Source organism: Corvus cornix, chromosome 2 (assembly GCF_000738735.6).
Source record: "Corvus cornix cornix isolate S_Up_H32 chromosome 2, ASM73873v5, whole genome shotgun sequence".
Classification (NCBI taxonomy): Eukaryota; Metazoa; Chordata; class Aves; order Passeriformes; family Corvidae; genus Corvus; species Corvus cornix.
This window is the reverse complement of record NC_046333.1, coordinates 83,601,210-83,626,478: the sequence shown is the minus strand read 5'-3', so window position 1 is coordinate 83,626,478 and position 25,269 is coordinate 83,601,210. Positions and strand designations below refer to the sequence as shown.

The 25,269-nt window shown below is 40.4% G+C and overlaps 1 protein-coding gene across 6 annotated transcripts in view; it reads right to left on the bottom strand.

Annotated features, from left to right (window-relative positions):
* IKZF1 (IKAROS family zinc finger 1) overlaps positions 1–9,703 on the bottom strand; it is a 67,515-nt gene extending 57,812 nt beyond the window's left edge. For 3 of the 6 annotated variants that reach the window (XM_039549554.1, XM_039549553.1, XM_019282594.2), the window contains exon 1: positions 8,793–9,486. The gene's annotated coding sequence lies outside the window, so the exon portion shown is untranslated. Of the gene's footprint in view, positions 1–8,792; positions 9,488–9,626 lie in introns of those variants that run through there. The other 3 variants (XM_039549552.1, XM_039549556.1, XM_019282593.2) reach the window with 3 other exon arrangements.
* Between the last annotated feature and the right edge of the window lie 15,566 nt (positions 9,704–25,269).

Sequence of the window (25,269 nt, the reverse complement as noted above, 5' to 3'; positions counted from 1 at the left end):
CAATTAAACATGGTTCCTAAATGTAGATTAAGATCCACAAGCACTAAACAAACAGATAAAAGCAAAAAAAAAAAAACAACTTTAAAAAATCCTCAAAACTGTTTTGAATCTCTCCCAAAGGAAAATTGTATTGTTATTGTATCTGGCAAATACTAATGAAATCCCACTAACTTCAGCTTAGGCCCTGCATCAGCAAAGAATATATGACAGGACACCTGCCACCCCATCTCAGTTCTGCAATGGGCCACGTGTAGGTTTTGGCTCTGTGTCTGTTAAAAGGTTTTTCACACCAGACTTGAGCATAACAGGTCTTGGGCTAAATTTTAAGTGCTAAGAGTAGAATTTACCCCTTTGCCTTTGGTATGGTAAATCTACGAATAGGAAACCATGCCCTGATTTTTCTCCCTTTCCTCTGCTCTAGAATCAGCAGAAACATTGTCACTGTCTGGAAAATAAGAGATCCTATGTATGGATGTGGGGATTTGCACTAATGCATCTATTTGTTATCAATTTGTAAATCAAGAAACCTTTATAATTTTTTATCTAAAAGAACAATGTTTTAGAAATGTTTCTGACATCTTTTTCTTGTCAAAAAGATGTTTTGTAATTTTTCATTGTTAAAGTTTTTCTTATGGATCAAATTCTTCACTAGCATAAGAAGTGTGTATGGCTTCATTGTCTTCAATGCAGTCACATCTCTTCAGGTTATCAGCTAATTTGGGAGCCCGAAGTTAGAAATCAAAAGCTTGGTGGGCACCTGACTGAAAAAACCTTGCTCTCAAATTCTGAACCTCTCTCACTCATTTATAGCAGGACAAGGATTAGCACCTAGGTGATAACAAATAATTCTTCTATTTAGGAATCTAAATAGCTTCAAAGTTTGGCTCCTTATTACGAGAGCTACAAAATAGATAAAATTCCTTTCAAAATAGATAAAACTATTTCTTCAAGGCTGTTCAGATAAGGAACTCTAACCTGTATGCTTTCCTTTTCAGACTGTGAATACCAGATTCGGAGATGAAGCTACTACAATCCTTTTGAAAAAGAATCAAATATTGCAACCTTAAATTCCTTAATAATCAACATACACACCCCTGAAAAGTTATGTTGATTTTTTTTTTTTTTTAAATAAGGAAGCATCTAAGTAACCATGCTCACACAAAAATTTGGATTAAAATTAGTCAGCATTTGCCCAGAAGAAATTTTACCTGTCACGGACTTCCCTCCTTGCAACTTTCTATACAATATAACTCATGCTATGTTTTAATAATATATCAAAATACACCCCATGAATCACTCGAAATACTTCTCCATTTATTCCTAATGTCAATTACAACCAGAAGCAGATTTAGGACCTTTTAGAATTCCAGGTGTAAACAGGAAGAAGCCATTGTAAGGTCAAGATTTTCTAATCTTTCAGAATACAGCAAATTAATTATTTGCAAATCTTGGTTTATTATTTAATCTCCCAGCAAATTCAAAAGTAAACCTCCTTCTCAAGAAATGAATGCTTAGCATTTATACAGTGCTTCATCAATTGAAATAAAGCATGTGTATGTATGTCTGTCCTCCTACAACCCTGTTCTCTTAGGATACTAAAAGATAGCAAGATTGGGCCACTGATGTGATTCAACAGAATGACCTAATCCAAGGCCAAAGACGAGCTATCCTTTTGTCTCTTCTGTGTTTCCTGAGCTATGTATGTACTGACTTCTCTGGGACAAGATGTGCTCCACACTCAGCACAATGGAACCTCACTTAGGGTAAGGAAATGAAATCACAAATGCTGATATTTGTGGAGCCACTTTGGTCTTACACCAGCACACCTAAACTCAGAGCTGTCCTCTCATCTACAGAGAGCCCTACCTCTGGTGCTGCAAGGATTTCACAAATGTACACCAAAACAAACTGCACATTTCCTGACAGTTCATAGTTGTAGCCATGCTGAGCAGACAGAAAGGTCCCTGAAGGAACACTTCTGTCTTGAGTGCAGCCCACAAGGGCAAGTACATTTTAATGAAACCTCAAAGCAGAAAATAAGCACTCACAAAGTCTTGAGAGGAGGGGAAATAAACTTTCTACAAGGGACCTGGTGCTCTGCAGGTGCTTTTGCAAATACAAAAAGTGAGGGGAACATGCATTCCTCAGTGGTGGCAGCTCTGGGTTAACTGTGATAAACAAGCAAAGAGGTAAACCCCAGCCTTACTTCCACAGCCACCTTGGGGAAACGCCTGACTGTGCAACCCCCACTTCTGTAAGCAGCCCCTCTTCAGGAAAGGGACCACTCACACTGGTCACTAGAGCAGCTGGCTCTAATGGAGTGCTGGTGTGTGAGCACGTCTCTCTTCGTGGTCTCTGACATGTCTTACTGGCTGCTCAGCACATAGCCTGCAGCTTTAGCAAACTAAGACTCCAAACCAGAAACCAAAACCATAAAAGCTCAACCTGCTTTAAAACCTAAATTGAAGCAAAGCTCTTAAAATGGGTCCTACATTCAACCACCCAAGACACATAAAGAGAAGTTTAAGAAATAAGTGAATAAAGGAAAAGGAGGTTGCAGCCTGAAAAACACGTTAAACTCCTATAGCCCTTAAGATACCTGACAGGAGAATTTGCACATTAAAAACAGGTTAGGAATGGCATCATCATGTATGTGTCATCAGTCTTTTGGGGTTTAAGCTGGGAGTTGCATCTGCCTGCAGAATGATAGTACAGCTGCATTTCTAATTGCACCAGACGGTCTCAACCTAACCGAACCAAGCCTCTTGTATCCAAGGAAGTCAAAGAATATGGGGCAACAACCAAAAGGAGAGGTGAATAAAGGCACCTTTGTAAAAGGATTTAACTTTTAGCTTCATTTTAAATGGAAGAGCTTATATATGTATAAACAGACTTGTAACTTCATGTTCAAATGTGCTAAATATGACTGAACATGCAACAGGAAGACTGTTAAACATGGAAAAAAGGTAATCTGTATTGTATAACCAATCTTCAAATACTTGAAGAAAACTGCTAGAATTCTACAAACTAGTTTTAATTAAAAGCATTCAATATCTCAGCAAGCAGCTGATAATTAGCTTTATTATTGTAATTTAATATGCTACACTTCACAATCTCTGTGAATGACTCTACTTTAGAACCATTTTAATTCTATTTTTAATTTCCGCCTCATCACACAGCTCAATGTAAATAATAACTACTAAGATGAGGGGTGGTCCTTTCTGAAAACTGAGAGTAGTATTGAGCACTTCAATGTCCTCCCATTTCTGTTCAAAAAACCAAACAAACACCTCCAGGCCTTTTAAAGGACTGCATTAAAACAGAAAAAAGGTTAAAACTAAGTGGATTAATTTCTTTCCCTCTGCATTAATTCTGTATTCAGCATTTTCTACATAGTCTAGGGAGATGTTTAGTTTATTCAGTCATTTCTCTATTCCTGCCTAGTGTAAATGCTGGTTAACTACACGAATTGACAATACAATTATGAGCATACAGTGAAATTTCAATGGAGAGCTCCTGTCTGCAAAATGAAGGAAGCACTGTAATTCAACACACAAGATTAAGAAAAGAACTCTGCTAACAGTGCAGATGTGAAACATTTAAATGTCTGGCACATGTAAAATTAATTTCCATGTTAGGGAACAATTGTGAGGGTGTAAAAAAAGTTGTCTCAAAGATCCTACATAATTCTCAGTTCTTTGGGAATTCTTTTTCACATCACTGACAAATGATAAAAAGTGCATCCTGTATCATGTATGTATTTTCCATATGTGCCCTTCCTAGCATTTTCTGGGCTTGAACTATATTTATGTAACAATTCATTGCTAAAAGAGATAATAAAAGAATCCATTCTTTTATTGACTTTATGTGCAAATTACTGGACTTGATATCATTGCAAATATGAAAAAGGTTCTTCCTTCAAGTTTTTGAATTGCAACCAGAGTCATTATAAATAGTTTCCACAATATGAGAAAAATATGAGGGTAATTTTCCTAATTAAGGGCAAGTTTTAATAACTCATTAAACCCTGTCACCTTTATTCACTAAAAATCAAGCAGAAATGTGGACTAAATTCACCAGGACAAAGAAAATGCACACACTTCCATCTTATAAATAAACTGACTATAAAAGGTGAGGGGTGTAAATTAAGGCACTCAATCTAAGAACACAGCATATTCTCAAGTGGCCAAATAGAGCTCTTGGATATTCTTTCAGAGCTCTCACTCAACGGGAGGCAAACAGCAGATGAATTGTACTTTTTGTATCTATCTAGCTATTTATCTGATTTAAAAAGCGTAGGATGTCCTCACCACAGTGTATCTAAATATGCAACAGAGAAAACATAAAAGCATCTCTTTATGTTGAGAATTGTTATTGCCAAGTATACTCTACAATATATCAGTAGTCAATTTGTCCAAATTATAGAAGGTTTCAGTAACTCTCCTTCATGATCACAGAATTGCTTCCTAATTTCCCTTCAAACTGTTCAGGCTGTTACGGACTATTAAATGACATTACCAGCCCGAATAAACATATTAGAGATTGGTGTGATTTTTTTTCCCCTTAAATAAACCTAAAAATAACTCCTAAAATTAAAACAAATTAGCAAGTTCCTCCACACTATATATTTCAGTTAACTCACTCTGCTTTTGCAAATATTTTGAGTCCAATCCACTATGGTCAATTCCAGGTTTATACTACGATTGCTCTGCTGTTCTCAGTGAGTTGAAGCAAGCAGAAAAATGAAGCAATTCAGTGGGGAATCTGATCTCTCTTACAGAGCAAGTTTCTCTTTCACCAAGAAAGCCAGGGCAAGTGGGATCAGAAGAAGAAATGTAAATCTTTCACATGAAATAAGCAAAATAAGCAAGATAAGTGGACAGTTCCCAACGCTTAAAAAACACGATGATTTCAGTGTGACTGCTCATCCAAGCCTGCAGCCTGACCGGCCTTTGGGAGCATTTATACAGGAAGCATGAGCATGCTCCCAAACCTGCATGGTCCTATCCCCAAGAATTTGCAATGGTACAAACAAAGCTAAGAACATGCATGTATCCTTTCAGAACTAGGACCTACTTTTGCAGCCACCACAGTGTTGGAAATAACCTGCTTAGGGCAAACCCCCTGCAATCTCTTCTTGTACACCAGCTTAAAGCATGGAGGAAGCTGTGTTCTGAAGGAGAAGGGTGAGGCAGAAGTTGTTGAGGTTTTAATAAAGATGCATTCCACCTTACCTTAAGGGGTACACATAATTCTGTTTAAATTTAGGCAGCAAATGAAACTCTTGTTGACTCCAAGTTGTAGTTAGGTTTATGTATAGATTACAGACATAGGGACAAGAAGCCACAGTTGACTTCGGAAGCAGTGAGTTTCCCAGCTGTAGTCAGTCCACTTTGCTGGATAGTCATTGGAGAGAGAAAACTCCTGCAGCTACTTTGGATGAGTGGAAGGTATTTAAAATATACTCCTGTTTTAAAAAAATGCCAAAAAGCTGACAAGATTGGGGCTGTCTGCCTTGCTTCAGATGGCATTCACATGCATCTGTGAACACTCTTCCACTCCAGTGTTGGGGGGGGGGGGGGGGGGGGGGGGGGGGTGGAAATAATCTTTGGACTATAGAAAAAATACCAGTGAGGAACAGGTCTTTCCTCTTTTGACTCTTGCATTGAGTTGCACGCATTTTAAAAGGCTTCCCAAAGAATCATAGTCCCAGAAAAACTGATGAGAGTCCTTATCTTCCATTTCTCAACTGGCATAATGTATTCCCAGTATTCTTCCTCTCTGAGTAATTTTATACTTGCTAGAAAAGTGGTGTTTGTCACTTGGGAGGGAAATTCCAGGGGAGCCAGCAGCGCATCCTGCCTTACTCTCATAAGGATGACAATATTTTCCAAAGTTCCCATTATTGCTACACTAAATTTTACTATTTTACTATGATTTTTTTTTTTTGGTCTAATTCTATTACTTTTAATAATAGTAGAAAGTAATGACTGGTCAAAATGTAATCAAGTACATATGTGAATCTTGACTAAAAAACAAAAATTACTATGGACCCAGCTCTTCTTGCACATAAAACAGGAGAAAAAAAAGTCCCAGAAGGCTTCAATGGAAGTTTTCCTGACAAAGAGCCACACAATTAGGCTGCGATCCATGACTTTTGATATCCTCTGGACTTTTTAAGAGTACATCGCCAAAAATGATCTGCCAGAACAGCATACGATTCATTATGCCCTTGTTTTCTGTTGCTGAAGTACAGACTGGACCCATTTCCTTGTTTTCTGCAGAATTGTGGCGTTAGTGTAAGAAGTACCTAAGCTCAAATAAAATATGTCTGGAAATGTTTTTGGCTTCATTTTGGAGTTATCCAATTTTAATGATGAGAAAGAAGTTTTGCATTGTTTTAAAACTCTGTGGATTGGTTATCCAGTTACAGTTCTGCATTGCTATGCAGTGGAAGCGACAAGCAGACCAGGTTTTTGGTATTAAGGTCCACAAGGGAAAGGAAAACTGCTGCAGTAATGCCGAGATGGAGACTATTGCATTTTTTAATGGCACACTGCATGCAACACAAATGAGAAAGGTGTTGTTCATGTTTATATAGGGAAACAAGCAACAAGATCATTTCTGGAGGGAGTACTGGCAGCTGGGAGCTGGGGTGGAAAGTCAGACGTATACGACAATCTTGTCTCTCTAGAGCAACTTATGAGTATGGGACCTACTAAAAATGCACCAAGTCACTTTGGTCACTTGTAGTTAAGCAGCCACCCTGAGAAATACTCAGCTGGGATAAAGGAGGCACATAGGATCAGTGCCTAAGCTTCTCCAGTTACTGGGAGCATGAAGGGCAAAGAGAAAAGAGTCCGCTGCCCTGTCTTCCCATCATTACATTGGCCCAGAGACATTAGTGATTCCTCTTCAAATACTAGGGTCCATCACTCCTCCCTGACTGAATTAGGACAGTCAGTACAATTTCACATTATGCTTCTGTGTTCCTGTCATTTCCCCTGGAAGCCATATCCAGTAGGTAGAGGACCCTTGCAAGGATCAGTGCATTAGGTTTGAAATCCTGGGTGCTGTAGATGTCCAGCACTGGACTTCCATTGACTTTAGTCTGGCCAATCTTCTCTCTCAGTGGATACCTGATTTCTCCTTGGCTTTTATCTTAAATTTACCTTATAATTAGGGATATAATTTCTATTTCTATTTTTTTTCATAAACTTGCAGTATATCATGTTGTGAGTTTTACCTATTTTATGCTCCCCCCAAAAAAAAAAAAAAAAAAGGAAAAAAGCACATGGATAGTCACCAATATTAATATTTGTGAGAAAATCTTGAAAATCTTTAAGGCTGAAAGCAAGTCTGGGACAATAGAAACATGAACTACATAAAGTGCAGAGCTCTGCAGTATTTCGGACACTTCCCCCCCACAGTTCTGCTACAGACAGCTATCATAAGGACATGTACTGTTTTAAGAGTTCTTGGTCTTGCACATGGTCTGCACTTGGTTTCTCATGTCCACAGGCTTCAGTTTCAAAGGCTTTGATAAAGGAGTAAGGCATACAGCCATCAAACTAAAACTTGGTAGAGTTTTGCTAAGTATTGAGGGGGTGGGAGCATAAGGCAGTCTAAGCAGTATGTCCAGTGCTTTTTATTCAGTTTTTTCACCAACACTTACGAATTAAAATCAAAGCAGAGCATGCCAGTATTAGAAAGAAATCTCTTCATGGGAGCAAAGAAACCTTTTAGAAAAGAGAAATAGTACCAACTACTGTATCTACTCTTATATTAACCCACAAACGGGGCGTTTTCATGGTAACGTGGACAAATCCATTCTCACTTTTTGGACTTACATTTTCCCTCAGTAGAGAAGAGAACAAAGAATAAACAAAGTTACCTAAGTGTAAAAATTTTGTTTGGAAAATTCAGAAGCTAAAGGCATCCCATCCTTCATTTTTCTACTTCACTAAGGCTTTAAACACCTTAAACTATGCAATTCACTAGCAAGGTGAGAGAGCAGTGCAACAAGCCACTCAGAACATGCCCCTGTGTAGCTGATTCAGAGAAAGTATTTCCAAGTACTTGAAAGGAATTTTAGTACTTATTTCTAAATGCAGTGTACTAATATTCTTTTTCTTTACATTTCAACGATAATTTACAATGTTTAATAGCAGTCATACTCCCTGGTATTGCAGCATTCATGTGAGTTACAACTGATGTGAACAGTCAGCTGAAACTATCAAAGTGTGTCTTTTAAAGGATTTGGACCTTACAATGCATTGCAGTTTTGAATTTTAAAACAAAATTATTAAAGTCTAGAAATGGGTTGTTAATGTGACTGCACAAAATACAATCAGGATTATATACCTGGTTTATTTAATTTAGGTAGGGTTTGGACATCTGGACAATAAATGTATATCAATGTAACCTTGGTAGCATCCAGATATTGGAAAGTAAAATAAGTAGTCAAGAAGCTCTAAATCCTAATCTCCACAGAAAGTCCTTGAAAACACTTCTTGCACTTACATGTGTAAGACTCAGTGAAAGGAAAAAAGAAGGAAAAGAAAAAGAAAGAAAGAAAAAGTAAAAAGAAACAACATTCTATTCCTCTACAACAATTTACATAGTTTAAACCAATGGCCATGCCAGTCTAAAAATTCTTGCATCCCACCAAACATCACTTTTTGGAGATAATTTGCAATCATACACTACAATATTTTCTGACACAGTACTAATAACTTTTAACAATTTTGGAAGCAGAATGCTTTGCACAATATCTGGCAGCGTTACCATACCTTCTAAACCAAGGTAGAAAAGTAATCCAAGAAGTAATCAGGTTTCTTGAAGCACAAAATTAAAAGTTTCCTTAGAACTGACTGCTGCAGTGGGAACGCATTTCTTCACACACAGAGTTTCTAACTAAGCGCATCTTCTTTAGCAACGACAACAGAGCGAAACCGTCCCTTCACAGAGAGGGTAACTTTGCGGAGCAGGGTGAAAAAAACTCTCCAGCTGTGACAGACCGTATGGCAAGGAGGAAAACTTCTGGTGCCACCGCTATTCGGAAGTCAGCAACTTCTCTAATGCCGTTCCCCTCAAGCGCACTGGGGCTGCTAATTTTACAATTTCCTAATAGTTTTTACGACCTCCGTACCTGCCTCCCCTCTGCAAACTACGGGCGCAAGCACTTGGAACGCGGGCTTTGAATGAACCGAAGTGCTGTAGCTGACTCGAGGAGAAGAGAGACCAATCCGCATCTGAATCAATGAACACCCCTTCTCGGCCAGCTCCTTATGGCTACTCATCTCTGAAATTTTAAGGAAGCACTCTAAAACGCCTGGATTACACCCGAGCTGTATGTTCGGCTCAATGTTTTAAATTTTAAAAAATAAAATAAAATAAAAAAGCGTGTGGGACGGAGAGAAGGGGGAGAAAGGGATGGGATTGGATGGGATGGGATGACCGGGCTCCGCAGTCTCCCACTTAACGCGCCCGGCAACTTCTCCGCGGCAGCACCGGCTCCGCACGGCCCCTCCTCACCCGCGCACCTCAGCCGCCCGGGGCTGACCGCCCGCTCGCCCCGGGGGCTGGGGGCTGGTGCCCGCCCGGGACCCCCCGCCCCGCGGTACCTGCTACGCCGGGGCCGGGGCGGGCGGCAGCTGTCGCGGCGCGGCTGGCGCCGCTCCATGTGCCGGAGCTGCCCCGCGGGCGGCGGCTCCGCGCCCGGTCCCTCCCCCGCCGCTCCCGCTCGCCCGCCCGCCCTCCGCCCCGCGCGGCCGCCGCCCGCTCCGCACCCGCGCACGCTCCCGCCCCACCGGTGCCGGTGTCTGCGGCGGCGGCGGGCGAGCGGCGGCCCCCGGGGCGGAGGAGCATTTACCTGCCGAGGTACCTGTTACCGGGGCGCCCCGCTGGCTGCGCGCAGCTGGAAGCGCGGGAGAGAGGCCAGGCTCCGCGCCGCCCCACGGGCGCTCCCGGGGCCGGGCTCATACGGTGCCGGGACTCGGGTGTCGCCGCACGGCAGGCAGCGACCAGGCACAGCGATACGGCCGGGAGTCACAGGCCGTCAGCTGCAGACATCCACCTGTAACGCTCCAGAGCTAAGGGGTCAGATCATCCTGCTTTACTTCAACCAAGTCTTTCGCATCCCGTGCAAAACGCGTCCCGCGCTTTTTATGCACTTGAATTTAAGCGCCGGACCAAAACTTAAGTTACTTACGTAGAATCGGTGGCAGAGACAGTCACTGAAATCCAGACCTTATGCTTCAGTCCGGAGGGCATGGCAAACCTGGTGGAAATTACTCATGCTGAAGAATTAAGCACATTTACACTCTTTGGAGGATCAGGATCTCATTTTTTTGCTGTGCTTCAGTTCCTCATCCTCAAGATGTGGATAACAAATACTTCCTATCTCACACCCTATCTTTATCTTTGCTCTAATATGACAAAAGTTTAGGGATAGCTTTATGTATATGTATAATCTCATGGACTTAAACTGAACTTAATTCAGAGAAAAAAAGTTAAACAAACTTGTAGGCATTGGAAAGATCAGAAGCTTAGAATGCAAGCTCTTTGAAACGGAAACTGTTTACTACTTCCTAAAAGTTTGTACTATGGAACAAAATAAGGTCTCCAAGGGTAAGCTGGGGTTTTTTTTAGAACAGAAATGGAAAGACTGTACCTGGGGATTTATTTCAGGCACTCCGTCCCTCAGAGAAGCTCTGCAGATGTGACTGCTGTGTGCTTCACCGACTGGGATAGTATCTGGGTATACCTGGTGCTTCTCAATTTTTTGATTTTTCACGCTGCACCTTTTTTAAAGAGATTCAGAACCCTCATTTTATTGTAACTTTTAAGTAGACTTTATGGATCTGATAGGGTTGAAACTCAGAGGCAAATTCTCCTCATATTTATTCCAGAAGAACCCCATGACTTTCAGCAGGTTTGCACACAGGGAATCAAGAGCATTTGATGAGTAGAACACCTGGCACTCCCAGGTAGTAAAAAGAAAGAAAAAGATTTACAAAAGATCCACAAAAAGGTGCCACCATGTGTCTTGCAGTTAGTACCTTTCTCTAGCAAATCACAAAGAGCTCATCCTCAGCAGGACCGGGAATACAGGCAGAGAGATCTTCACCAACACCTTCAAAAGCAGAAGCTGGCTAACTCAAGGGAACTCAGCAACTTTCCACAGATACGTGCATTTGGATATTTCAAAGTAAAAGGACTGACACTCCACTGAGGAATGGTTCTTTCAGGAGCTGTTTGCTGCTTTCCTGTTCTTCAGCTGCCACAGGGCCCATGTGCTCCAGCACACCAAGGGGGAACTGATTTGGCATATGTTTTTAAAGGCAGATTTTACACTGTGCAAGCCATGTCCCATTAAATACTTGACAAAGTTTTAAGGTCAGAATTGAGTTGCTAGATATGTGTCAAAAGTCAAATCTAAGGTCAAACCTTGTGAGACGTGATCTTCTGTAATTCACTGTGTTTAGGTTTGTTAACAGCTTGTAGGAGCTCTCTATACTTAGGAGATGTTGTGAAAGATCCTTTTACCACTGGCACCCTGGAGAGTGACCAGCAGCACAGCCACAGCAGCACTGAGCTCACTGGTGCCAGGCTGCTCTTAGCTACAGCAAGTTCCTTGCTGGGAGAGCAGCAGTGGCCAGTGTGAAGAGATGTTCATTGTCCCAGTGATGTCTCCCAAACTCAGACCTGCTTCAAACAGATCTGTTAAGGGATAGTTGCAGATATACACTCAGGCACTTGCCTGAGGAATCAGATTCTACAACCGTTCTCTTGTGGTATTTCCAGTGACATTACTGGGAATTTTGGATGAGACAAAGTGGATTGTAAAGGGAGAGCAATGTATGGCAAAGAAAAAAAAAGAGTGGCCTTAGAGATGTCTAATTCACTGCCAGATAAATCTTACGGCAGATGAAATCTGCCAAAGAGGCTTTTCCATTGCTAGATTTATTGTGGGAAGCATCTAACAAGACCACACAATGAATGGTTTCTTTCAGATTTATTTTTAAACACAAATAATAATTGTTATTGCAGGAGGTACTATGTTTCTACTGCTGTGTATTACCATTTCCCATTTATTGCTTTCCTACAGAGGTCTTACCAACCTGAATCCTCAAAACGGACAGCATGCCACATTCATGCTGCTTCAGTCTATTACCAGGCAGGTGCTAATAATTAAATCTAAAAGTACAACAGAAAAGATTTGCAAATTGAAAATCAATAAGAAAGTGTTAAGCACAGAGAATGCATATTAGGTGCAACAGCTGGAGTGTGCCAGGCAGGTGTTTCTCTTGGCTTTCCATCACAAAATTTGTATTTTAGTTCTAATTATTCGGACGGTTTGCTTGTGAGATCCTGAATTTGTTGGGTGAGAAGTTCTAATTCAGTTTGGAATATAGAAGTTCTTTTCATGATGAGGATGGTGAAGATTTATCAGAAGCATGATGGATTTTCAGAGGTACAAAAGGGTAATGGATATTGTATTCTACAACCAGAAATCTCCCGTGAACCATGCTTTCTACTGCAATGTTAAGTGTGACCAGCTTGTTTCACAGTCCTTATCGTAGCTAGTTCCCTCACCCTGAGAAATCCCCCACAGGACTATTTTCTCTCAGATGGCTCTTCATACTTTGGAGTGCCTGAAATGCTTAAAAAACTGGACCTCACACTAAACAGTTGATTGGCAGGTATTTGAATATTACATAGGAAATATTGATCACTGCTCCAATTGCACATAATGTCTAACATTTAATAGATCTTTGTTTAGAATCTTTGAGTCATTAAACTGTACTCTCAGATTTTTTAACTTTAGAAAAGAACTCTGTCACATCTCAGCAAAGCTCTAATGCTTTTACCTCAAAAACATCTCAAAATTCCACATACTCCTCTCCTTACACATCATGGGAAATACCACCTGTGCTACTGACATATAAATAGAAAATATCACCAAGAAAGATCTTCTTTCTTTCCCATCAATCTGTTCATGTAATTTTATTCTCTGCATTGCTGTGCTGACTCCTCAGGCACTGCTGCAACATACTCACCTTTCTCCCGACTTATGCTGGCTTCCCATTGTCCTTTACTTGATCTCTCCCATAATTCAAGTATCTTGTTTATGTATAAGCATTTCAGGCTTTTTCCCCGCATAACTTCCTTCACCAGCTGGCCTCCCTGAACTCAACTACAAGTCCCTTTCTCTCTCCAGGCTGTGTATTTTCCACTAGTTTCTACCATACTATGGTTTAGTCACTTGTGTAAAATTTGAAAGGCCCCCCTTCCCGTATGGTTTTCTGTACCTCAGCCTCTCCACTCTTTCTTTGTGAGCTTCTTACTGAGAGGCCAGAGAAACTCTTAGTGTTTTATAGACACTAACACATACATGAGTAAATAACTGCCGAAATAATGCAAGGAAATGTGGATGACATGATCAGCTATGTGAGACTTTAATCTGTATGTAGGTGAAAGAAGAGAGTAACAGTTTGTCATCAGTGTTTTTTTTTAACTTCTGTCCTTTTTAGGAATAGTGAGTGAAAGGGGGGGGGTGTTTGTTTTCCTGGGTTTTTTTAAGGTAGAAGAATGTTTTACAGTAAGGAAATGTAATTGGCTGAGTATGACTACAGACACTTTGGCATCAAGGAGAGGTGCATATTGTATGACTGTGGACTGACTGATGTGTAACCATGGAGCTGAATCACAGCTGCTCTTCTGTCCACAGACTCTCAACTTTTAATGTATTTACAATTTTAGTGGCATCAAATGCTCTGATTATGGGGGTGCATATGCACACATCTATGCACACGTGCACAAAACACTTGGGAAGGGGCATACCAGAGACATCATCAGTCCCACATGTTCTGTCATATAACTATTTGAAAAGCATCCCTTCTAAAACTTCCTGCTCATAGTTGCATCTGGACCAAAGCTAAGAACAGTCTCAGGACAAATTCAGGAGGTCTCATTCACATCTAACCTGTTATCTCCTTGTTTTACTGCCTGATCTCTAACATTTTCACTCAGATGGCTTTGGTAACCTGAAGAATCTGTTGGAGAAACAACTGGCCTTTGGGTCTGCCTACAGGACTAGTATGATGGAGATAGCAACCAGCTACACCACCCCTCCATTCCACAGGATAGACACACTCTAGTTATTGCTGTTTATGTTTAGGCAGCACACAGAGGTGCTAGGTAGTAGGTGTCACTTTATCACAAGCTGTTGCTGTCTTCTCAGGCAACATGAATTGCCCAGTCTGTTAAGCAAACTTGATCACAGGCTAATCAGTCTTGTCAGGGACTTGGTTACATACATTAATTCCTTGGTGTCAGGGGAGCAGAGAAGGACAAACTTTCCTTCTACAGTAGGTAAGTTCTGACTACAGAAGACTAAGACACTACTATTACCAATAGCATCCTCAGGTAGGATAAAACTAGACTTGCAGGAACCACACTTCTTGCTTCAAAGACTACCCAGCAATTACTCTGCACATAAAAACATGACATGTAGGATTTAGTCTAATGTAACTGGAAACAAAATTCAGTCTCTCTGTTTTGAAATATCCCCTATGGCCTATGGAAAAAATTTTGCTGCTTCAGCTATTTTAAATGAAAAGTTTAGTTTATGCTTCTTTTTTTGCAACTAGCTTTACACAGAGCATACATAAAATTCGAGTTCCATTTACATCTGGAGACAGCTACTGAAGTCCAATAATTACTCTAGATTTCTAACAAAAGTAAGAACAGAAATGCTTTGTTCAGAATTATAAAGTTATTTGATATTTCTTTTTCTTAAAATGCCTCAGAACAGGACCTCAATAATTTCTGTAGTAGTACGTATCTAGTAGAAGGTTTCTAGAAGGTATCTGCAAGGTTTCCAGAACTCTTTGATCAGACATGAGGGAAAACATACAGAGTCCAGCACAGGGCAAGAAAGACAATGAAGGGACAAGAACACCTCTCCTATGAGGAAAGGCTGGGGGAGCTGGGACTGTTCAGCCTCAGGAATAGACGGCCCAAATGGATCTTCATTTTAAAATACTTCATTGGAGGGAAGGGAGAGCAAGGAGCCAGGTTCTCCTCAGTGGTTCTCACTGATAGGACAAGAGACAATGGGCGAAGGAAATTTCACCTGAACACAAGGAAATACTTTTTTTACTCTGAGTGTGTTCAAACATTTGAACACGTTTACCAGAGAGGTTTTGGAGTCTCCATCTGTAGAGATATTCAAAACCCAGTTGGACTTGGTTCTGGGCAACCTGCTCTGGCTGACCCTGCTTCAGCAACAGGGTTGGATGAGATGATCTAAAGAGCCTGTGATAAGAAAAAGGCAATAATCTGTTTTTCAGAGATCATTAAATATACGTATAAATTTAAAAAGAAAAATGTTCTGTTAATTCTTCTGTTACTGATCCCTTTCAAACTTATACAGCTAAGGCTGTACTTCAGTTTAAATTTCTCAACTAATTTTCTTCTCAGAAAAGTGCGGTAAAAGTTTTCTGTACAAAAGAATCTGAATTAAGAGGGTTTGTCACACACTTCCTTTGGCCATCCATTGCATCTGAGCATCAAAGTATTTTGTTTGTGCCTTTTTTTGGTTTTGCCTTTTTTTTATTTTTTAACATATATTACATGGAGGTGCTACAGCTGTCTGTTTAAAAGGTGAAGATCACAGTATTTAGGACTAATAAACGCAGGCAGAGATGAAGATATTCCTGAGCCTAGTCAGATACTGGATCTATTCCAAGAACAGCATTGTTAATCAGGCATTTCTCCACTAGTAGAGTTGGGTAAGGGCTGACTAATGTTTCTCTTGAGGAACTAGTGCCAAAATTAATCCTACATGAGAAGGTAGCTGGAAGTAGGAAAAATATATAAGTCCATTTTTGCATGGCCTGAATCTTGACTTAATAAGGAAGATATCAGAAATTTAGAATGGCATTTGATTGGCAAATGGACACTTCATCTTTCTCAACTACTTTTATGATTACCCTCTAAACATTCATACGGACAGATACAAAAGCTTAAAAGTAGATATCTGGTGGATTTTCTGGAAAAGGTGAAATGATACAACTCTGTTCTAATTTCAGTGCTGTCTACTAAGAAGCAGAAAGCAATGCAGGGTTGTGTTAATGAACTGACATACTGATCATAGGGTTTGCTTTTTCATTTTCTTTTAAATCCATCTCTTAAAGTCTCTTGTCTATTTTTTTTCCAATCACAAGTCTCTAATAAAGTCAGATTAGAAAGATTCAGAAGTATGTTACTCTCAATTTTCAGAAAGAGTAAACTATTAACAGCACAGCTAATACTTGAAGGATTGATTCAACAACACTGCTCATGAAATCTTCAGTAACAAATCCTCATTTTTTAATTTAATTTACTACTGATAAATATTCAGTGAAGACCTCTGAACAATTGCATTGCCTGCTGGTTCAACATTCAATTGTTTTATTTATGTGAATCATATATGGCCGTTTCTGAACTGTCCGAAAATGTCAAGAATATTCACATTCTAGTGAACCTCTTAATCATTCTGTGACAGATTTGCCTTCACTGAACATTTATATTAATAAAGTTCAATTCAGCTTTATAAGAAGTACACTTTTTTGGCCCTAGAAGACAGCACTGGTGTCTGTGAGATCTGCCACCTTCTATAGGCCATACCTTGCTCAGGAGACTGTCCCTGTGCATAGTTAGCAATGAATTATAACTTCTGATACTTGCTGCACATATGTGAAATATCTTGAGTCTAGAGAAACAAACCTGTTTTAAAGTAAGCTTATCTTCATGCCTTCTGATTCCAATGTATTTCAATACAGCTGAGAGTGTACATCTCTCTGGATTATTTTACTTATAGTTAGTGGTGGCAGGTATGTGGTCAGAGTGCCATTGTGGTAAGAGTACTATTGTGATCTCTATCACTTGTTCAAAACCATTTTATTTAATAGCAGTTAAGAGTTTCTGTTAAAGAATCCAAGGGGGAGCTGTCTTCTATAACTAACAGTGATAAAACAAACTCTGGAGATTACTGCTGCATTCCAAGCAAGAGGTTTGGATAGTGTTCACTGTGCAGTTTTCAGTGAACCATTCAGCCTCTGTACCACAGTTCCTTAGGGAAAATGGCGATGTTAACACTTCTTCATTTCACAAGGGTATTCAGGGAACACCATAAACATTTTGAGAATTTCAGCAAGCGTGGTAAGGGAATCCATTATAAGGGCATGTCTGCAGGGCAGGCTGAACCTTCTCTGCCTTCACATTGAGCTGGCCAGATGACAAGCCAACTGTGAGCTTGTGACGGATTAACCTTGGCTGGCTGCCAGGTGCCCACCAAGCCAGTCCCTCACTTCCTCAGCAGGACAGGAGGAGAAAATACTATTAAAAAGATCATGGGTCAAGGTAAGGACTCAGAGCTCGCTCACTGACTACCATGAGGGGGGGAACAGACTCAGCTTGGGGAAATGAATTTATTTTATTGCCAATTAACAACAGAGAAGGATAGGAAAAATAAAAAACCCCCAAAACTAAAATCCATGTCCCTTCATCTCCTTCTTCCTGGGCTCGGCTTCACTCCTGATGCTTCTGTGTCTTCCCTGCTGAGTGGTGCAGGAGGTTAAGGAATGAAGTTTTTGGTTCAGTCCATAACATTTCATTTTTGCTGGTCCTTTTTCATCACACAGTTCCCCTGTTCCAGTGAGGAGTCCCTCTCATAGGAGGGACTTCCTGAACTGCTCCAACATGGATCCTTTCCATGGGCTGCAGTCTTTCAGGGGTGGACTATACCAGCTTAGATCCTCCGTGGGGTGACAGTTCCTGCCAGAAAACCTGCACCAGTATATGCTCCTCTCCCTGGACTGCGTTTCATTTCCTGCCAGGAGCCTGCCTCAGCATAGGCTCTCCATGAGATGCAGCTTCTTTTGGGCCACATTCACCTGCTGTGGCATAGGGTCCTCCATCATCTTCAGGGTGGATATCTGCTCCACTGAGATTTTCCCTGGGCTTCAAGGGAACAACCTGCTTTGCCATGGTCTGCTCCCTGGGCTGTAGGGGAATGTCTGCTCCAGCACCTGGAACATCTCCTCTTCCTTCTTCACTGGTCTTGGTGTTTTCTCCCTCTCTCACATTTGCTCACAGCTGCAGCACAGCTTTCTTACATAGGTTTCCCCAGAGCTGCCATCAGAAATGCTGATGGCCTTGGCTCTGGCTGGCTGGAACTGGCTCTGTCTGACAAGGGGCAGCAGCTCTCAGAAGGCATCCCTGCAGCTTCCCCTCCCTACCAAAGCTGTGCCATGTAAACCCTGATGGTAGCTTGAAGATACCAGCACAGCTGGCTGACTCCCAGTGTACAGCTGCTTACTCCAATGGATGCACAGAAGAGGTAGGGAACATTGTGTCTTTTCCCTTCATCCAGATGCAGGAATGCCTGTTTGGCAGATAAGCAGTGTTTCACACTTGGGCTTCTAAAAAGCTGTACTTCAGATTATTTTTGTTATTTGCATTACCTGAAAACAAGCAGATGCCACTCAAGAGTCTAGGAGCCCATCACGTGTGGCAGTGTGCAAACAATTCGTGACCTATATTTAGTCAGACAGCAGATAACCAACAGCTGCACACAGCTCAGGGAACTCAAGGAAGAGGTGAGATCCTATCAGGCAGACAACTAGGCCAGGGACTGAAGTGCGGCCTCACTGTAGTTGCTATAAGGTTTTGTATTATTTGTATAGTTTCTCTTATCCCACAGCTAAAAACAGGTTCAAGGGAGAAGATTAATTAGCTGGGATAGAACATACAGATATATCCTTCCCAGCCCTGCAAGAAGAAAATGATGGTTTGAAAAGAGAACAAGCAGTCCGGGGAGAGTGGTCAGGGATACGAGACTTTTCCAGCCGAAGTACAGTAAGTAAGTATTAGACTAAACCAAGGATGGAGAGAGAGCCTGGAGCAGATAAAACTCCCCAAACCATGTGCTAAGGCAATGATGTCTCCAGCATTTTGAATGGACATGAACAGGAGAGAACAGGTTTGTCTTTGTCAAGGGTGAGACACAAGTTGATGAGAGTTTAAACATGAATTTCAGCTACAGGCAGGTTTAGGAAGGGCCTCACCTGAGCAAAGCCATGCAGAAAGGATCTACAGCTTTCGAGCCTATTCCTTAGATGAGGTTATAATAAAGGCTGTTTAAAGGGAGGGTCACCATATTTATTCTGGTCTGAAGCAACATGTATTACACATTGTTATGATGATGATCCTGTCGAGAATACACACTAAGGGTGTAGCTGTCACTGCTTCTCTTTGTCCAATGCCTGTCTCTTCTCTGGGTGTGTCCTTTATAGAGAGTGCCTCAGGAGACTCAAGATGAAGATGGGTGATATTAGGGTGAAATTAGCCATAAAGAAAACATTTGAATAAAAATGATTAACCCAGTGTTAGAGCTATTATGGGATAGAAAAGAAATGTCAGAGAAAAAAAATGTGTACCATGACTGCCCCATTACACTATAATTAGTTTATCTTCATATAATTTATGCTTAGCTCTATGTCAATGAATTCCAGACAGAAGAAGCCCCTGGCCTGCAGCAAGGCTGAAAGAGAGAGGAGCCCTGGATTGCACAGAATTTTTAAAGGTATTCTGGGAACTCAGATGTGTTCCACCCTTGGAAATTAAAAGGAAACAGCTCCTTTTTGTACAAGCTAATTGATATCAAACTAATTACAAGCTAGGTACCTAAATATCTTCAAACATCTATGCTTAGATTTCCAATTTTACCTTGGTACAGGTAAATACTTTTAGGAGGAATTTGGAGTCTTTCTCACTGCTTATATTACATAATCAGTCTAGTGGCTCTTGATAAGCATCAGCTGAGTTTAATGAAAAGTATTATTTATCTTAAGGGAGGTGAACAATTATTCTTTTTTCTGGTTCTCTAACTCCTTCTTCCCTTTGGAGACTAATATTTGACTAGAAAAATAATCATTAAGAGAGTTTATACTGTTAGATGGAAATCTAGCCCAGTTACCTGACTTAATGACACAAACATCCAGTAATATGTATATATTGATGCCTTGAAGTGAATACCAGGATGTTTTGTCCTGCAAGGTAAATATTGATCTACATGTACAGTGTATTTTTCCTTTGGATCAATATGCATGTTCCTTCTTAAATCAATAACTACTTATTCTTACATAGAGGAAAAGTTTGTCTCAAAATTGGATAAAAGTGGGTATAGAGCAAATGAGAATATTTTTCTTGTTTAGCTCCAACTGTTGAGGGGCTCAGGGCTCTAAAAAAAAAAGCCAGACTGAACATGTAAAATGTTGCATATGAGGTTCAAAAAATACTATCAGTCACATCTGCTGAGGCAGTATAATAAACATCCACATGTATGACCCAGTTTTTTAGTCAGAGAACAATGGTGCTTGCTGAACTCAGCTGAAGCAGTCAATATTCCATATTAATTTCTCCGCTTTTTTGTTATTTTTTACTGCTTGGAGTATTTCTCTGTCTATATGTTTAAACAACAGCCACAATTTTCCAGGGAATCCTGGGACCTGTCTTTGAGTTTGTTGTTCTTGTGGTTGCTGCTACAGGTTAATATTAGCTAAAAAAACCCAAGAATAAAATCAAAACTCTTCACTCCCAAACATAACTAGGTTCCACACTTCAGTAAGGCAAAAAGGCAAACTAGCCAGCTATGAAAGTGCTAGTTTGGTCTGCTGTAAGAGATTTTTTCTTGTAGATCTCAGATTGAAAATGGTAATATTTCAATGAAAAATTCACAGGGAAACAAAGTTAAGAATGCTATTTAAATATACAAAACTGAAAAATTTAACCCCCTTTATGGTTATTCTCTCAGCACCTTTCCTTCCATGAAGAATTGAGAACATGAAGAAATATCAGAAGCATTGTCATATTTGGAAAATTTAAGAACAGAAATTCTTTACAAAAATAAAGTAAGTTCAGATTATTAACTACATTAAGGCAAAGCAAGAAAAAAAATCATGACCATGCACAGCTTTTAATTTGCCTTATGAATAAATTAATAGCAAAATAATGTAATAAAATGCTACTTGCATCCTCTAAAGAACTGTACTTAGGGTTCTCATTTCTCTCCTACTGCAGAAATAGTTAAGCAAAGTGAGAACCTGTCTGCTGAGTTTGGCTTTTGAGGAGGAATCTCTAGTTTCAATCTCCAGTATTGCCAGGTGAATACATCTTCCAGTTCATCAGATACATTTATATCCCTACATACTGTCATTTTTATTCCTCAAGTGAGTTGAGATCTCAATGTATTTTGGGTAGTTTTAATTGACTGCTATGCGGCAAATTGAGGTACCCTTGTTAGGACTAGTTTGCCACAAGGTTGCTATTTTGGCCAGGATGGAATTTTCAGACTGCCTAGAGGAAGGACAGTGTATGGTGGCATGGGCTTCCAAAATTCAATTCGACTGTTTCGGGGGAAATAGTCTCCAAAAATACGTTTTCCCAGGAATTGCTCAGTATAATGCACATCTTCCAGCACTTGCCAACCCATTTTATACACTGGATTTCTGAGCTCTGTGTGAGACTGCTTAGGACTCACCAATCTACACACCCAGTCTCCCACTGACAAGGGAAGAGGAGATAAAGTGGGGGGAAAATTGGCTCCTGCTGATGCAGCATAGGAAGAGGGACCTACCCAGCAGCCCCCAGTGTGAGTGGAAGAGACACCCATCTGGCAGCCCCAAAGGTAAATCTGAAACACTGAGGGAATTGTGCTTGCTTTATTTATTCAGAGGCAGCTGTGGCACTTGGTCACCTCTGTGTACAGCTGTTTGACCAAACCACTGCAGGCTGTGGGTGCATAATAGTGCTTATATTGCATCCTCATGTTAATAATTAAATATCACATGACTTCAGTTTTACTTCACTATGTTATTTCTGTTCACAATTTACTAAGGTGTAACAATTGTAAATTGGCTTGGTGTGACCTCCACACTCTCAATAGAACACTTCTTTCATGTCCAGCAACTTCCCTTCACCACTCCCACAGGGACAGGAATTTTGCAATTATTTTCCTCTAATTCTTCCAGTTTCCCCAGTAACTCTGTCCACCAAATCTTCCCTCAATCTCCCTCACACCCATTCTTACTCCCTTCATTACTTGTGCTAATCCATCTCCCCTGTTCCCATGCCAATTCTACAGCAGGCTCTCCCATCCTTGACTTCCCTTGCCTGGCTAGTTACCTCCTACGTTTCCCCTTCATATCTGAACACATTGAGTGTACTGTCTGGAAGCACTGATAAGATTTCCTGTATTCCATTTCCACCCTAAGAGTGTCTAATCTAGTTTCTGCACCTTTTACTCCACTGAAATTGGGAACAGCTGAACTCAGTCAGATCAGAGGACCATCTAACCCAATATTCTGTCTTACACAGTAGCCAAGCCAGATGCCTGTGAAGTATAATCACTATGGGCAAGAATATAGTGATATTCTTCTTACCACCCCCAGCTGTTCTGGTCAAAATCTCTAATGATCACTTTACAGCCAGCTTCACAGCCAGAACTTGTTATTCTTTTCCTTCTTGCCCTGCCTGCATTCTTTAACATTATCTCCCTTTGTCCTGATGGCTTCAAAACCAGTGCTGAAACTAGGAGGTTCTCCTCCTAGTTTCATTATGATCTTTGGAAGTCCCTCGTGTTCTTTAAAATTTTTTTTGGGCAGACTTCTGGGATCTGTCCTAGACCTCTTCATCCCACACTCCTCCTCCAAAATAGGAAGATGCATGGTGCTTTTCCAATTAAAATTTTAGCTAGCAATTCCATATTGACAGACTGTCTGGTCTCTGTAATCTTCTGTTCAAACTGAAAATTCAGCCTTCTCTAACATGTCTTTGAGAATATTTCTCTAAGCCCAAGTTCAACAGTGCCAAACCAGATGTCACTTCCCTCCCTTGAGCTCTGACCACTACCTCCTTCTGAATCATAGTATGCAAAATCAGCATCCTGCCTCTTTTCTCACATTTTCACCCCAAACCCCCATCCTTAACTCATAACTCTCTCATGGTTTTCACATTCAGACTATTTCAAACACTTGAAAACTATTTCTATACATCCAGCAGTTGTTAACAGCTAACTCTGAGTTCTCATCCCCTTGTATCTTGATTACTGCAATATTCTTTCTCATAAATTTTTTTCATCATGACAAGCTGCAATCATGTTCATTCAGAATATGGATGCAGGGATCATTATGTTTGCCTGCCCCTTTAACCTAATGAAATCTTTTCCTAGATACCTTCATCCGCAATTCACTCCATCACTTAAAAAAAATGAATCTGGGGTTTTCTTTGAGTCCTTTCTGACCTATAAACTTTATTGCCTATCAAAATGTAAGCTCTGGTATTCAGTGGGCCTTTGCAACTTCTCTCCACTACTTAGCAATTTCTTTGTCAAACAAGAATCTTTGCTCTCTCACCCATGCTCCCCCTCACTGAGAACAGCTCCCAGTCTACCATTTCCTTTGTTGTTTTGAAGTTCTCATTCTCTGGCCTTGAGGAAACCAGAATTAAGGTTTCTTGAAGTTAAAAACAACAGCCTGTTTTTAATAGGTATAGAAGGACTGAAATTTATAATATAGTGGGAAAGGCTTCATGTGGACTACAAGATGGTTGTTTGAAGAATAAACTTTAAGTTATTTCCAATCATAAAAAATCAGTGAATATGAATACCAGTGTAGCCTTACTTTTCTTGGTAGGACATCAATTATTTCCAACATTTATAGGCATAGAGTCAGCATTTTAAAAGCTCTCAATACAGAACAGTAGTGATAAATGCAACAAAAAAAAAAATCTTAATTTTGCTTTTTTTTTCTTGTAATATGTACACTACCTTCCCAAGAAAGTGAGCTATTAAACATTTTATACTAGTATGAAATCAAATTATATGAAGTCCCCTTCCTCTTTTTTTTTTTCCAATTGGTCAGGGTGCTACTTAGTAGTCAGAAGAAGGATAAAGCTTAAGGCAATCAAGAAAAACATGAATGATGGTGAACACTGCTTCAGACAGAAGATGAAGCCTCCAGCTGCTTGTCCCAGCACTGCAAGAATCACTTCAGTAGGATGAGAGAAGCCAATACTATCTTGATTAACTGACTGTGTAAGAGTCAAAACCCCCTCAAAAGGGGGTTGCTTTTCTTGAAGCACAAACACAAAACACAAGATAGAGGAAATCATATCATTACCAGCATGAGCCTGTGGTTTGGAAAGATGAGCGGTTGGCTTCTGGCAGCTGCAAGGAATGATGGGGACTCAGATAGTGCCAGTCTGTCACATACTCCCTATGCCTTTTTGCAACACTTCCCCCCTGTCCCCTACCCCATTTTTTTTAGTGCAGTAAGCATGTTGTCCATGAAAAATGAATTACATAGGTGTCCCCCACTCAGCTATCAAATCCTTCTCTCACAATCTACTAAATAAAGAGAGAGGCTGTTGCTTTCATGAAAAAAAAAAAGGTAAAATCGTTTTCATGCAAGCCCATACTAGAGAATCAGGAAGGTATTCATTTTATTTTGTGTATCTAGACAGTGATTTTAATGTTATGCAAATGGAGCAGGCAATTCCTAATCTATCCTGAAATGTATGTGTCAGAGCTCTTGTGTAGTGCAGGTTACTGATGATAAAAACAAGATGTGTTTTTATACAAGGAAGGCGCATGATTACCAGCTTTAGAATTTTTTCTTTCATTACAAATTTAAAATAGGACAAGCCAATGCAATGGAAACTGAGGGGTACCACCACAGAAAAAGCTAGCATCTTTTCAGAGTCAAGTTTGACAAGCATTGTTTGCCTCTCTCCTTGAAACCAGAACAGCTAGACATAGTAGTAGTCTCTTAGACTTTAAAACAGATTAAGAAGAAAAGCTTCTATTAATCCTTAGTGCACTAGTGTTCCTCATTTTTCTTTCTTTTTTTTTTTTCATGCAAAAAGGAAACTTATCTCTTCTAAAGAACATCTCCAAACACTCAGCTGAGTTGAGGTTGTCATGATAAGGCAATCTTCACATCAGGAGGCTTTTTCAGAGAGGAAGAAGAAGCTCAGACAAAGGCAGGGTCCAAGCCTCAGACCCAACTGTCGAGGGAGCTGATGCACAAAAGGTCTTAAACTTATATTTGTGTGCTGTTATATGCTTAGGTAACTTAGTAGAACAATCCAGACTCTCAAATCAAGACTCATCTCCCACCTCAATTTGGCAGCCCCTCAGTTTATGTTTCCCCAGTGAAG